Below are 9,518 nucleotides of genomic sequence, written 5' to 3'. Positions count from 1 at the left end.
TATGGTCTGCCTGGGCAGTGCGCAGGAGGGCAAGTCTGTGGGTGGCACGGTGGTCTGCAGGTCTGTCTTTCTCCCTTCTCCCAAGCTGCGCTGTGAGGTAGGAGGTGGGGTTCTGTGTGTCTATGGCCTGCCCACGCCATAGGGTGAAGGGCAGGTCTGTGCCCATTCTGCATGGCATGATGGAACACGGGTCTCTGTCTGTCTTCCTCCCCCTGCACTGTGCTGCCTGGATCTGATTGGAGTTTTATGGGTCCTAGGCGTAAAGGAGCTTTGGCCATCAAGCCAGGCATCGGTCTAGGATGACCAACGGACTGCCATTTGCTCTGTTCCTGAGTGATATAAGAACAGCACTACCAACAAGGTGTCTCTTTGCCCACTGCCAGGGCAGAAATGCCTAAGTTTTTAATGAATCCCTTAAGCCCGTTGGAAACAACAGCTGTGCATCCGACAGCGAACCCACCAACCTTCAGCGGATAATTCCAAACCTGGTCACACAGACCATCTAAGTTAGAGTCAGTGGGTCACAGAACAAAACAATAAGACATGAATGTGGGCTAGTTAGTTCATTTGGGTTAAAGCCCTTGTCACCGTGCTTGGCAACCTGAACTGGACCCCTGGGGCACACCTGGTAGAAGGAGAGAGCCAGGTCTTGCAAGTTATCTTTTGACCGCCACACATGTGGCATTCCACAAGACACTTCATCCCCCCTACAAACAAATAAATGTAAACATTAAAAAGTTAAACACCAACAATGTTTTAACTATAAAAAGACATGAATTATACAGAAAGACACATTATACAATATGCGACACTGTCAGAGAACAGATATATTATTTACTTCTTTAGAGCTAACACATTAAGAAAAATGTTGATGTATTTTTACTGAGATTTTCAATACATTATTTTAGCCATAACATTTAATATAAAATTAAAAGTTCAAACACTTTATGTCTCCAAGCAGCTTGCAATGAAAATACTAAGCCAAACTCTCTCCCCCCTCTCTCCTCTCTGTATGTGTGTGTCTTTGCCTCTCTGTGTATGTGTGCATGTGGTTTATGTACCCATACATACACGTCTTCGTGCACCACATCCCTGGTAGGTCTAACATACTGCAGTGGATGACCCCACTCCAAGACTATTTAGGCAACACTAACAGGACTTAATAAATTTAAATGGGGACATAGTTGGGTGGATATGGTTCGGGGGGAGCACTGGGAGGAGGTAGATGAGGGGGTGAATATCAAAATGCAGTGCACGAAAATTTCAAGGAACTAATAAAATATTTTAAAAACTTGGTTGAATTTGCAAGCCTTCAGAAGGATAGCAACTATGGGCAGTGTAGGAAGATCACAACTTAGCTTAAATTAGGGTGGAAAGCAGTAAAAACAGGGTGCTTTTAAGGCTGAACTGCACAAGAAATATTAGGGGGAAATCATGCAGATCTGTAGCTTTTACTTTAAAAAAATAATTCTTACATTAAAACCTTTAGAGGAGTCTGAGATTAAACTGAATTTGAACCCAAGGTTCTTTCGAGTTACACTGTTGCTTACTGGGGAATGGACAGCACGGGATTGGTAGACAGGCCAATGACCGCTACTGTGTTTTTCCTAACTATAATGTGCTGATCCAGCCAGGAATCATTACTGAATTATTATTATCGATTATAAAAACAAGGCTGCAAACAACTCTGCAAGCTACACCCCCGGAAGCCTGCTGTCCAGTTACTTTGGATTCTTCCCTTTCCGGCTTCCCTACAGAGTGGAGTGTCGTATTCTTTCTCCCTTTGAATTAATAACATGTTAGAGAACAGACAGACACCACGAAGGAATCATCCAAACATCAATTCGCTCAGACATTCTGAAAGTTCAGAGGAAGTTCAGCTGTTTTAGCTCCTCTGGTACCCATGGCTTCTCCCCAGACACGCCCACTCCGCTACAGTAATTGGTCACTTTGGGGCACATCTTTCCCAGGGAACTTGAGAGAAACTGGAAGGTACTTGTTATTTCAGCGTTAATAAGGTTGCTGGGGGCTTCCCACAGTTCCCTGGGACCGAGTGTAAGAGGTCTCTGCCGTGGTGAGCTAAATTCCTGGACCGGCAGCAGGATCTTCCAGCCTGAGTTTGATCAGTGTATTCTGGGCACAGGCAGAGCTTCGAGGACCCAGAATGGATTTGACAGAGATCAAGGCAAAGGATTGAAAAAAAAAAACGTGTCTGGTGACCAATGGGCTCAAAGAGGACCCAGTCCACGCATTCTCAGTTCACTTAGCCTCTTAGGAACATCTATAACTCAAAACGCAAGTTAGGCTTTCATCGTACATGCAACAACAACCCATCTCTTCCCACAAGGGGGCACTAGCCCCAACAGGCATTGCTTTTTTTCTTTTTTTGTCCAAGAACTCCAATACCCGTTTCATGAAGCCTTAAAACCTCCAGGTCTGATGATCTGTGACTAAAATAAAAATTAGTTTATAAAACATTATATATAATCATACATATATAAATATGTATTTCTATAGCAGTCATCCACGGGGATACTGGGTGTATTGACTTAAGTCACATACTTCTCTTTTTAACTCAGTCAGACTTTTTGTTTTAAACATTACCTAGTGAGAGGAGCCAAACTTCTATCTCTTGAAGGTCACAGTGATGCTGTCTTCATTGGATTGCCTTAATATTTCCAGTAGCTCGACTAACAAGCATGGAACAGTCATCACCATAATAGGATAGCATTGCTAATTCTCCTCAAACAAAGATTTCTGTTGTGGTTTCATTTCTTGGATGTGATAAAGCATCTTAGGGGAGGGATGTTGTTTTTGTATTTGTTTTCCCCTCACAGTTCCAGGTCACTGTCCATGAGGCAGCTGGTCACGTCACTGCTACAGTTAGGAGCAGACAGAACTGAATGCACGAGAGCTTGCTGCTCAGCTTCCTTTATCTTCTCTTAGACAGTCCAGGACGTAGACTCAGGGAATGGTACTGCCCACAGTGGGCTGTCTTCTCACTTCAATTACTCAAAATAAGGAAAAACTTCCCCCTGGAGACTCTTCCTCGGTGGCCTCAGACTGTGTAGAGTTGACAGAGCTGCCACAGGCTTCTTTTCTCATCCGCCCCAGCACCTGTAACCAGGGGCCTTTTCATGCCAAACATTCTTACTAGAGGGAGATGAGATCTTATGGTGGACTTGTCACATGATTCCCTGATAGTTAGAGATGGTGACCATTTTTCATTTATCTATTGGTCATTTGTATTTCTTTTTTTTTTTTTCTTCAGAAATTTGTAATCAGGTCTATTGGCCATTTTTAGTTGGGTTATTTGTTTGTTTGTTTGTTTGTTTGTGTGTGTGTGTGTTTGCAATCCAGTTTTTGGAGGTTATTGATTATTCTGTGTATCAGCTTTTAATCCAATATATAATTTCAATTATTTTGTCTCACTTCACAGATTATCTTTTACACTGTTGGTTGTTTATTTAACATAACCCATTTGTCTTCTTTTGGACATGTTGTGCTTTTGGGGTCACGTTGATTCCCATGTATTGAAATGTTTTTCCTGTTTTCTTCCAGTCGCTTTATTCTTTAGGGTGGCCTACTTAAGTCTTAAATGCATTCTGAATTGATTTTTTTTTTTTGGTAATTTGTGAGAAATAGTCTATTTCGTTTTTCTGCATGTGGATATCTAGTGTTCTTAGCATGTACATGGCACCATTGTCAAAAATAAATTAGATGTGGAAATGTGGGTTTACTTCTATGAGATCTACTTTGTTTTATTGGTACATGTTCTTCTTTTATCCCAGTACCATGCTTCTTTGACCATTACAGCTTTGTAGTATATTTTTAAAAGCCAGATAGTATCACATCCTCTGCATTTTTTCTTCTTGCTCAAATTGGCTTTGGGAAATTGGCTTCAGGGGTTTTGTCATTCTACACAGGCTTTAGTATAGTTTCTTCTGGTTGTGTGAATAATATTTTTAAAATATTTATTTATTTTGACATTTAAAAAAGGGAATAATTTTATTTTTTGAGATTATAACTACATCATTTTCCCTTTCTACTCCTTCCTCTAAACCCTCCCATGTTGTCCCCTCTTTTAAGTTAATAATGTCTTTTCTTTAATTGTTGTTAGATGCATATATTTGAATACATAGCTCCAAATACATAAATGCAACATCCTATTTTATATACACTTATCGTATGTGTGGGACTGTTTTGCCTGCGTGTATGAATGTGTAACACATTCATACATATTCCTATGTTTGGTCAGAAGAGGGCATCAGATCCCCGGGAACAGGAATGACGGATGGTTGTGAGCTGTCATGTGAGTCCTGCCTGGGAACTGAACCTGGGTCCTCTGCAAGACAACAAAGACCCCTAAGCACTGACCCATCTCTCCAGCTCTGCTTTTGACACTTTTGAGACGGGGTCTTATGAAGCCCGGCTGGCCTCGAACTGGGTGCGTATCAGAGAATGAGCTTCGGCTTCAAATCCTCTTGCCTCTGCCTCCCAGATGCTGAGATTGCACAGCACAGCCAATCTCACATGGTTCTGGGGACTGATTCCAGGGCCTCCTGCATGCTGGGTAACACTGCACCAACTGAGCTCTATTCTCAGCTGGCTACTCATATCTTAATAGGAATTATATTGAATCCATATGCCGCTTTCAGTAGGATGGACTTTAGAGGATTTTGATTACTTTGTGTCTTTCCATTTTATTTGTACTCTCAAATTTTCCTTAATATTTTATAGAAGGTGTGAACTCTTTTGTTAAATCACTTGTAGGCATCTCATTTTTTTGTAGCTATCATAACCAGTATTATTCGTCCATCACCCCCCAAGGCAAAGTTTCTTTGTGTAGCTAGCCTTGGTTGTCCTGAGACTTGCTTTGTAAACCAGGCTGGCCTTGAACTCACAGAGATCCACCTGCCTCTGCCTCATGAGTGCTGGGATTAAAGATGTGTGACACTGTGTCTGACTCAGGATTACCTTTTGATTTTCACTTCAGATAGCTTGCTTTTGGTATAGGAAAGTAGATTATAGAATTTTACAACCTACCACTTTGCTGAATGCCTTTATTAATTTTGATAGTCTTTTTTTTTTTTGGTGAGGTCTTTAAGGTGTCCACAATTGAATTCTGCATATCTAAATGTTGTTTTTCTAGTTACTTCAGATGCCAAAATAGATTGCTTATTTGAGACCTTTCTGCTTATTATAGTCCAACTATGAAATATTTCCCATAGTCTTATGTGTTGAATGTTTTGTCCACCCTGGTGGAACTATTTGGTGAAGTGGAGGACACTTTAGGATCAAAACAAAACAATAACCAACCAACCAACCAACCAATCAGCCAACCAACCAACAACAACAACAAGAAAACCCAAAACAAACCAGAAAATACCACCCCCAAACAAAACAAAAGAATCCAAAAAGCCAACAGAAAAACACCAAACAAACAAAGCCCTGCACAAGAGTCTATCTCTACATTGAGGTCTATTAATGCCTACTTTTTATATATGTTTGCCCTGATGTTAAATACAGGCATAAACCATTCAGTGGTGCACATGCCTTTAATTCCAGCACTTGGGAGGCAGAGCCAGGTGGATCTCTGCCAGTTCAAGGCCAGCCTGGTCTACAGAGTGAGTTCCAGGACAGCCACGGCTACACAGAACACACAACAACAACAACAACAACAATTATATATTAACCTATAACATAAACAAGCATATGTATATTTATGATTGTTATTTCCTCTTGCTGAATTGACCCCTTTTATTATTGTCTGCTCTTGTCCCCTCCCGGGTTTCTCGCTATCCGTTGTGGCGTGCTCTTGGACTGATGCTTCAGGCTCCCGAGTGCTGGGATCACAGGCAACAGCTATGCCTGGCTTCTCGTGTCTTTGTATGGTCTGTCTGTTTTTTTTTTTTAAAGTCTGTGTTTATTACATGAGATGAGTTTATTCTAAGGAGCTCGTAGCATCAAGTAGCTCATTCTGTGTCTTTTAGTTGGAAAAACTTAACTCATTTACGGCCAAGATGTCTGTGGATGAGTAAGATCTTTCTACAACCGTTAGCAACTTATTTCTTTGATGTGCTTCTTTCTTCCTCTCCTAGGTCTTTTTTTTTTTTTTTTTTTTTTTTTTTTTTGGTAGTTGACAGATTTACTCTATTAGTGTGTTATTACTTGCGTATCATTTTTGGCTTGCCTATTACAGGTTTTTACTTGTGGTAACCACATGGTTTGTAAAAAAATTTTCATTATGACATTATTTTGAAGCAGTACTATCAAAACATGAATGTAAAGATGAAAAAAAAACCCAGAAAAACTAATATAAATATTAATAAAATCATAAAAATACTAATATAAAACTCTATCCTCCACATTTAAAATTTTGATATGCCAATTTATTCTTTTCTTCTGCCCGTCTCTTCACATACTGATCTAACTGTTATTAGTTGTTTTGTTTTTAGTTTCCATATGATGACATGGTTGACCCCCCACAGCATATTTATAATAGTAGAACATTCTGAATTTGTATGTTTACTCTTACCAGTGAACTTTTAACCCCCCACTGCCCCATTGGCCTCTTAGTTGTTAATGCCTTTTTTTTTTTCTTTTTAAGAGAAGAACCTTCAGCATTTCATACAGGCAAGTTGTGTGGAGCTATATATAGTCAGCTATTGTACGTCTGGAAGTATCTTTATCCATTCTCACTTCTAGAGTGCTAGGAGGGCACCTAGTCCCACATCTCTGTTGATGTCACTGCAGGCCAAGAAGAGAATCTGTCTCACATAGGCATAGGTTTCTGCGTTTCACTGGGATAAGTCTGTAGCTCCACCTACAGTTGCCTGGTTTTAGCTGTGCTGCCTTATGTTGGCAGAAAGGTAGTGAAAATAGTTCCTCACCTGCCAAGGCTGATGCTAAACTAGGCAGCCCAAATCTTAATAATAACAACAGGGCACTGTGTAGTCCTGGGTAGAGGTGTTTCCAGGTGCATTCAAGGTTGTGAATGCAAGCTAGCACTTGGCTTTATATTACAGTTGTGTACATATCTGTCCAATATTGGGTGAGTCAGAAAGGTCTCTGTAGACCACTGCTTGGCTAGAGGGACCTCTGATACCTTCTTGGTGCTGATCCGCTATGATAGCCCTGTACTGAGCTCCGAAGGAAGTGTCGTGTTTAGACTCTACTGCCCAGCGGGCAGAATCTTGCCCATGGCTCTGTTGTCTAAGACTGAGAGGAGTTTGGAAATTGCCCCTTATCCACTGGGCTATTGTAGTTCTGGGCCTTGTTCTGGATACGCAGGCATAGGTCAGAAGTCACAAGGCTTCCACATAGCACCAAGCTTGCTTGCTCCGTACTCGGGTTCTAGGCTAAAGCCTGGACTTAATTCCTTCTGTCCTATCGTCTGTGTTGCCTGAGTATGGAGAAAAGTTTTTTTAGACAACATTCTTTTTTTATAAAATTATTTTTTCATAATATATTTTGGCCTTGTTCCTCCTTCAGCTTGTCCCAGATACTTTCCATCTTTCTACTCACCTAACTTCACGTGCGCTCCGTCTACCTCTGTGTTTCTGTCTCTCCCTCTCTCCATCATCCATTACACTAAACCCAGGCACTCTTCCCCCTCATCTGGCTTCTGCAGACCTTTGGAAGGTATTAACAATCATTCGTTCTGTGAGTAATTTTTCAGCTGTGAGACAATGATGCCTGAGAGATCCTAGTCATCCTCTTGCTCTGTCTGCAATATCCACACCTGTGCATGTTTGTGAAACCCACACATTTAACATGGTACAAAGACACTGGGGAACCCCTCCCTCTCTTTTAAAAGTCCTTTGGCTAAGAATCATTTGGACTTTATATGACAGTCATTAGAAATGGCTGTCACCATAATATCCTATCTATCTATCTATCTATCTATCTATCTATCTATCTATCTATCTATCACCTATCTATCAATCATCTATCTATCCCATTCTTCCTCTCTCCCTTTCTTCTTTTCTTCCCCCTCATGCCACTATTTTGTTATCTTCTTTTGATATTTTTATCTTATTGTTATCTTTTTTTGATATTTTGTTATCATCTTTCCAGATGTATTGTTTTTCTGTTTGATTTTCCTCTATTCTCCTTTTTTCACATGAAAAATACTTTTTAAGGTATGCTATTAGTTTTATTTTTATTTTAACTTTACATATGTGCAGCGTGATAATTTAAACCTGCATGCTACATGAAATCAAATCAGAGTAGTTTGGATTTCTGTAGAATCAAAATTTTTGTTATTTCTATATGTTGAGATTCTTCTATTCTATAAGTTTAAAATATATGATGGGGTTTGAAACATCGTCACCTTTCTGGTACATAGAAAATGAGACTATAGCCAGGTGTGGTGGTACACGCCTTTGATCACAGCACTCTGGAGGCAGAATTTGAGGTCAGCCTAGTCTACAAAGCAAGTCCAGGATAGCCAGGCTCACACAGAGAAACCCTGTCGTGAAAAACAAACAAACAGACAAACAAGAAGGAGGAGGAAGAGGAGGAGAAGGAGAAGAAGAAGAAGAAGAAGAAGAAGAAGAAGAAGAAGAAGAAGAAGAAGAAGAGAAGAAGAAGAAGAAGAAGAAGAAGAAGAAGAAGAAGAAGAAGAAGAAGAAGAAGAAGAAGAAAATATGTCCTCGCGTATAAGTAAATTTTGGTACCTATTAGTCAACTATTTTCTATCCATCTTATCCTTACCTTCCCAGGCCTCCAATGACTAGTGCTCTATCCACCACTTGTATGACATCAACTTTGGAAATCCTTTTTTGACTGATTTGTATTTCATTGCATATATGGACTGCATTTTCTTTGTCCACTCCACCACTAGTGGACATCTGATTGACAACTTATTTCTGCTGTGATGAATAGTGCTATAAACATGGAGGTTGAAAAGAAAGCACCTTCTGCATCACACCAAGTAGCCCAACAGCAGCTCAGCAGGATGCTGTTGACTTCCTCCTTTCATTCCACATCATCCTAATGTTTCTGTCTTTTTTTCCAAGTAATTAAACTCAGATCACATCTGAATCTCGATCGACTTCATGAAGTACCTGTGTAGCCACCTTAAGAGACAGTAGAAACGGGCCATGAGATAAGGGTGGACATGGCCAGGGTCACACTTACTGATGAAAGATATGAGAGCTCCAATCGACTATCTCTGGCATATCACAACCTATGTGGCGTGACATCATGAATGTCAATTTGGGAAAGTGTTGCTCTTCTGAATTTGATCTTCTCTCGCTATCAGCTGTGCTTAAAACCCATGTCCATTCTCTATAGGAGAATCCTTGTATCTTTATCTCAAACCCAGCCCTTTGGGAAGTTAAGATGAATTAACATGCTGCACAATGCCTCTAAACACTACTTTTGAATGATTTTTATGAGTTCCCCGCTTCCAACTTCCAGACAAGAAAGGAGATGAAGCTATGAGGCCTGGAGGAGGGTGTGAGTGAATATGAGTGCGATTACACAACATTTTATTGCTCCCTTTCCCCCTT

General features: G+C 40.4%; 1 non-coding gene across 1 annotated transcript; it reads right to left on the bottom strand.

Moving 5' to 3' along the window:
• Positions 1-244: 244 nt before the first annotated feature.
• Positions 245-387, bottom strand: LOC127208856 (small nucleolar RNA SNORA48). Its single transcript, XR_007833127.1, has one exon. It is a non-coding gene; the product is annotated as a small nucleolar RNA SNORA48 (small nucleolar RNA).
• Between the last annotated feature and the right edge of the window lie 9,131 nt (positions 388-9,518).

This window comes from Acomys russatus, chromosome 25, assembly GCF_903995435.1.
Source record: "Acomys russatus chromosome 25, mAcoRus1.1, whole genome shotgun sequence".
In the NCBI taxonomy this organism is placed as follows: Eukaryota; Metazoa; Chordata; class Mammalia; order Rodentia; family Muridae; genus Acomys; species Acomys russatus.
Note: the sequence above shows the minus strand (reverse complement) of the source record. Positions and strands in the feature narration are given on the sequence as shown.